The following is a 6,000-nucleotide window of genomic DNA, read 5'->3' as shown; positions in this document are numbered from 1 at the left end:
CCGCCCCGTCAGTGTCCCCCCGGTCTGTGCCCCCGCCGCGCTCCCCCTCGCCTCCCCGCCCCCTGTCCCCGAGGCGGGTCCGGCTCCCGACCCCCACGCGCCCTCCTCGCCTGTCGGTGCCGCGCGTGTCCGTGTCCCCGCGCCCCTCCGCGCGCTCCTGCGCCCCCGCCGCGCCTGCGAGGGGCCCGACCCACCGCGCCGCGCGCCGCGCCCGTCGGGGCTGCCCCTCGCTACCTGTGGCCGCGGGACTGCCTCCGCAGCGCCCCGGCCATCGCTGCCCGGCCCACTCTCTCCCTGCCGCGCGCGGAGCTTCCCCGGGCCGGCCTGCCCGCCCCTCCTGCCGCTTGTCTTCCTCCAGCCCACCGGCTAGGCCTTCCGCGTGCCCTTTGCTGGCCCCCTTCCGCGGCTCCCTGACCTGTGGCTGTCGCGTGTTCCCCTCGCGGCCTGCCGCTTCGCGTCCCTGTGGCCTGCGTGCGTTGCCCACCCGCTTGTTACTGAAGCTCCCAGGCTGCCGCGGCGCCCCCAGCTCGCCCACCCTTCCCTGCTGTGCAGCCCCTGCCTCTCACTGCGCCCCTCCCCGCCCGTCGTGTCCCCGTGCCTTCTCCAGCCGGCTGTCACCTGCTCCTGTGGCCTCGCGGGCGCTCCCCGCTCTTACCTCTTCATGTTCCCTGCTTTCTGGTTTCTCTTCCACTTTGGACTTTCTGACTCCCGTCCGCTGGCTCTGGACAGAGGCGAGAAGCAGCTCGCTGAGAAGAGTTGGGGGGCGGGGGGCAGGGTCTCCAGGCTGAGGGGACTGCACATGCAGTGGCCCGTGGTGGGTCTTCTCCGGGACCCCGGATGAGACGAGCGTGTGGCCAAGGTGAGGGGGAGATAGGTAGGAGCCAGAGTGGGCCGCTGGCCTTACAGCCGTGCTTTTCCTTGCGGGCTGTGAGCTGGCTTGTGCGGGGCCCGGGGATGGAGACGGAGGCGGGACGCGCGCAAGAGGAGGAGAGGTGGTGCTGGTGCGTTGTGGTTTAGACCTTGCAGGTCGGCTTAGCTACCTGGAGGCAGAGCTGTGGGACTTGCAGGTAGGTGAGGGGGAGGTGTGGTGGAGAGGGCTCAGGGTGCTTTCTAGGTTTCCGGGCGGGCTGTGGCACTGTGCACTGAGCTGGGGAAGCAGGGTGTCATGCTAGGTTGGAGGTGGAAAGAAAGGTTTTCCCTTGGTTCAGAGTAGTGGGGGAAGTCTGACACATCCAAGGGTCGTTAGCAGGAAGATACCTGGCAGAAGCGTCTGGAGCCCAGAGGAGCGCTCAGGATCAGGACGCAGGTAGACGGGCCCTCAGCAAGGCTTGGTAACGGCGGTGTATTTACAGACACACAGCACAAGAGCGATCATTTATTGTGTGCTGCGGCCTAAAGTGCTTTATACGAATTATTTAATCCCCAAAGGAACTCTAGGGTATAGGAACTATTGTCCCCCATTTTACAGAGGAAAAGACAGGTGTACAACAAATAGATGATTGACTCCGGATTTACATCTCAGACAGCTGACTAAAGCCCCCCCCTTCCCTTTTCTTTTGGTTAAGGAAAAGGCCAACTTTGAAAATACTGTTTAAAATTTTTGAATAATGTAACTGATTATGTACCAGACATTTTTGTGTATACACGTGTGTTCCAATAAAGCTTTATTTAGAAAAACAAGCCCAGGCACTTTTTAAACTGCATCGCATATACCATCTTTTTTTTTTTTTTAAACAAAGTGCTTTACCTTTTATTATCCCTGTATCTTTGTGAGATATAACACACATTTTGACGAAAGGAGGTACATGACTTGTGCAGAATTTTCTATAAACCAGAGTGAAAACCAGTGCTGAATTTTGTATTTTGACTTCTAAACCAGTAAGCATTTACTTTTTTTCCCACCCTCCTCCCCTGTCCGCCTCCTAAACATTTCCTTCTTAAAACAACCTAATGAGGTAGTTATTTTTGATATTCCTATTAATATTTACATGAAGACACTGAGGCACAAATTAAGGAATGTATCCAATGTCACAATAAATAAATGGGAGACCCAAGACTCAGCTGAGGTGGTCAGACTCGAGAGCTTGTGCTTTTCACTCTCACCTTCTGTGGGTGGCTCAGGCACAGGGTAATCTGAACTCAAGAGTAAAATTTGGAAGGTACCAAAGTAGGTATCGTGAAGTCAGTCTCATTCTCACCCCATTCCTCAAAGCGTCCTCAGCCATCGTTTTCTTGGAAATCATGTCCTATCTGTGTACAGCAGGCAACCTTCTTTTTAACACAGAATGTGCGGTCTTTTATCTATTTTTTTACTCTTTTATTTCTTTAAAAATATTACGGGGCGTCTGGGTGGCTCAGTCAGTTAAATGTCTGCCTTCGGCTCAGGTTGTGATCCCATTTTTGGGGATCGAGCCCTGAGTTGGGCTTCCTGCTCAGCAGGGAGTCTGCTTCTCCCTCTCCCTCTGCCTACCCCCATTGCTTGTGTGCTCGCTCTCTCTTTCTGCACTCTCTCAAATAAATAAATAAAATCTTAAAAATATTCCACTGAAAATTATTGAAGAATATTTTACACCCAATGAAATGTGCAGATCTTAAATATGTTTGATGAATTTTGACAAATTATACACCAGTGTGTACATCACTCATGTCAAGATATAGAACATTTCTGTCATCCCTAAAAGTTTCCTTGTGTCCCTTTTCAGTTACTACAATCAACCTCCAAATCCTGAAGCGACCATTGTTCTGATTTCTCTCATTACAGATTAATTTTGTGGGTCCTCCAACTTCATATAAACAAAATTATAAAGTATATGCTGTTTTGTGTCCGTCTTTTCCTCAGGGTAATGCTTTTGAGATTATTTACTTTTTAAGTAATCTCCAATGTCCAACATGGGGCACTAACTCACGACTCTGTGATCAAGAGTTTCACACTCCACTGATTGAGCCAGTCAGGTGCCCCTTGAGATTTTTTGATTTAAATGCTTGTATCTGGGGGCGCCTGGGTGGCTCAGTCGGTTAAGCGTCTCTCCCTTCAGCTCAGGTCATGGTCTCAGGATCCTGGGATCGATTCCCGCATCAGGTGCCCCCCTCAGCGGGTATCTGCTTCTCCCTCTCCCTCTGCCCCTCCTCCTGCTGGTGTGTGCTCTCTATCAAATAAACAAACAAAATCTTAAAAAAAAAAAAAAAAAACCTCTTGTATCTGTATTTTTTGCTTTTTATTTGAGTAGTATTCATTTGCATGAAAATATATCTTTTCCTGTTGATGGATATTTGGGTTGCTTTTACTTTTTTGGCTATTATGACTAAAGTCAAGATTCTTAGCAAGTCTTGTGGATATATGGTATTTTTGGGGGGTAAATATTTAGGAGTGGAATTGCTGGGTCATAGTATAGATTAACTTTTTTATTTATTTTATTTTTTTTAAATCTTTTTTTTTTTTTTTTTAAGATTTTATTTATTTGACAGAAAGAGACAGAGAGAGAGAGGGAACACAAGCAGGGGGAGTGGGAGAGGGAGAAGCAGGCTTCCCGCTGAGCAGGGAGCCCGATGTGGGGTTCGATCCCAGGACCCTGGGATCATGACCTGAGCTGAAGGCAGACACTTAACGACTGAGCCACCCAGGCGCCCCTTGCCTGTTTTTTTCTTTCTTTTTTTTTAAGATTTTATTTATTTGACAGAGAGAGATAGCGAGAGCAGGAACACAAGCAGGGGGAGTTGGGAGAGGGAGAAGCAGGCTTCCCGCCGAGCAGGGAGCCTGATGTGGGACTCGATCCCGGGACCCCGGGATCATGACCTGAGCCGAAGGCAGACACTTAACGACTGAGCCACCCAGGCGCCCCTGCCTGTTTTTTTCTTAATGGTGTTTTTTGATGAACAGAAAATTTTAACTTGGGTGAAGTAAAAAAAAATTTGTCAATATATATATTTTTTAAATTTATTATTATTTTTAGTAATCTCTACACCCAGTGTGGGACTCAAACTCATAAGCCTGAGATCGAGAATCACGTGCTTCTCAAGCTGAGCCAGCCAGGTGTCCTGTCAGTATATTTTTTGATGTTTATTATGTGTCCTAACAGAATTTTGCCTGCACAGTGTTGTGAAGACAGACACTGTCTTTTTCTTTTTCTTTTTTTCTTTAAGATTTTATTTGAGAGAGAGAGAGAGAGAGAGAGAGCGTGTGTGTGCAAGCACACAAGCAGGGGGAGTTGCAGGCAGAGGGAGAAGCAGGCTCCCCACTGAGCAGAGAACCCGACGTGGGGCTTGATCCCAGGACCCTGGGATCTTGACCTGAGTCGAAGGCAGATGCTTAACCAACTGAGCCACCCAGGTGCCCCTCTTTTTCTTTTTTTAAAATGTATTTATTTGAGAGAGAGCACAAGTGCACAAGCGGGAAGAGCAGGGAGAGGGAGAGAATCTCAAGCAAACTCCACACTGAGCATGGAGCCCGATGTGGGGCTCCATCTCAGAATCCTGAGATCATGACCTGAGCTGACACCCAAGAGTCGGACACTTAACCAACTGTGCCCCCCAGGCACCCCCCTTTTTTTTGTAAAAGTTTTTTTTTTTTTTAAAGATTTTATTTTTAAGTAATTACTACACTCTACATGGGGCTTGAACTTGCAACCCTGAGATCAAGAGTCACACATTCCACTGACTAAACCAGTCAGGCACCCCTGTAAAAGTTGTATAGTGGTATTTTTTTATTTTGATTTATGATTCACCTTTTTCTTTTTAATATCTTTATTGAGATTCAGTTGATGTACAATAAACCACATGTGTTTAAAGTGTAAAATTTGATAAGTTTTGACATCTGTATACACCTGTGAAGTCATCACCACAGTGTAGTGAACATGTCTACCATGCCCCAAATTCCCTCATATCCTTTTGGGAACCCTCCATCCCACCCGTTCCTGCCTTTCCATCTCCAAGCAAATACTGATCTTTCTGAATGATCCTTCTTGCATTATTATTATTATTATTTTTTAAAGATTTATTTATTTATTTGAGAGAGCGAGAATGAGAGAGAGAGAGAGAGAGCACATGAGAGGGGGGAGGGTCAGAGGGAGAAGCAGGCTCCTCGCTGATGCGGGACTTGATCCCGGGACTCCGGGATCATGACCTGAGCCGAAGGCAGTCGCTTAACCAACTGAGCCACCCAGGCGCCCTATTATTATTATTTTTTTTAGGATTTTATTTATTTATTTGACACAGAGAGAGAAAGCACAAGTAGGCAGAGAGGCAGGCAGAGAGAGAGGGAGAAGCAGGCTCTCCACTGAGCAGGGAGCCGGATGTGGGGCTCGATCCCAGGACCCAGGGATCATGACCTGAGCCGAAGGCAGCCACTTAACGGACTGAGCCACCCAGGCTCCCCTTGCATTATTATTTTTTTATTATTATTATTAGTTAAAGATTTTATTTATGCATTTGACAGAGAGATACACAGAGAGGGAACATAAGCAGGGGGAGTGGGAGAGGGAGAAGCAGGCTCCCCACAGAGCAGGGAGCCCGATGTGGGGCTCGATCCCAGGACCCCAGGATCCTGGGACTGTGACCTGAGCTGAAGGCAGACACCCAACGACTGAGCCGCCCAGGTGCCCCTTCTTGCATTATTTTTTAATGTGAGGTGAAATAAGGGTACTTCCCCCAACCCCCATATGGGTTATATAATCATTCTAGCATCATTTTGGGGAGGCTTTGTTATAAATTAAACATACATGTGCAGGCTTATTTCTGGGTTTTCTGTTATGTTTTGTTGGTCTATTTTTTTATCTTATGCCAACACCACGCTGTCTTAATTACTGTAATGGTAAGTCTTGAGATCAGGTAGTGTAAGTTCTCCACATTTATTCTTCTACAAAATTGTCTTGCCAGCTTTAGAATAAGCTCTTCAATATGTACAGAAATTTTTGTTAGAAGTTTGGTTGGGATTACATTGACTCTATAGATCAATTTTATTTATTTATTTTTGAAGATTTTATTTATTTATTTGACAGAGAGAGA

This window comes from Neomonachus schauinslandi, chromosome 5 (assembly GCF_002201575.2).
Source record: "Neomonachus schauinslandi chromosome 5, ASM220157v2, whole genome shotgun sequence".
Taxonomy (NCBI): domain Eukaryota; kingdom Metazoa; phylum Chordata; class Mammalia; order Carnivora; family Phocidae; genus Neomonachus; species Neomonachus schauinslandi.
This window is presented reverse-complemented; position numbering follows the sequence as displayed.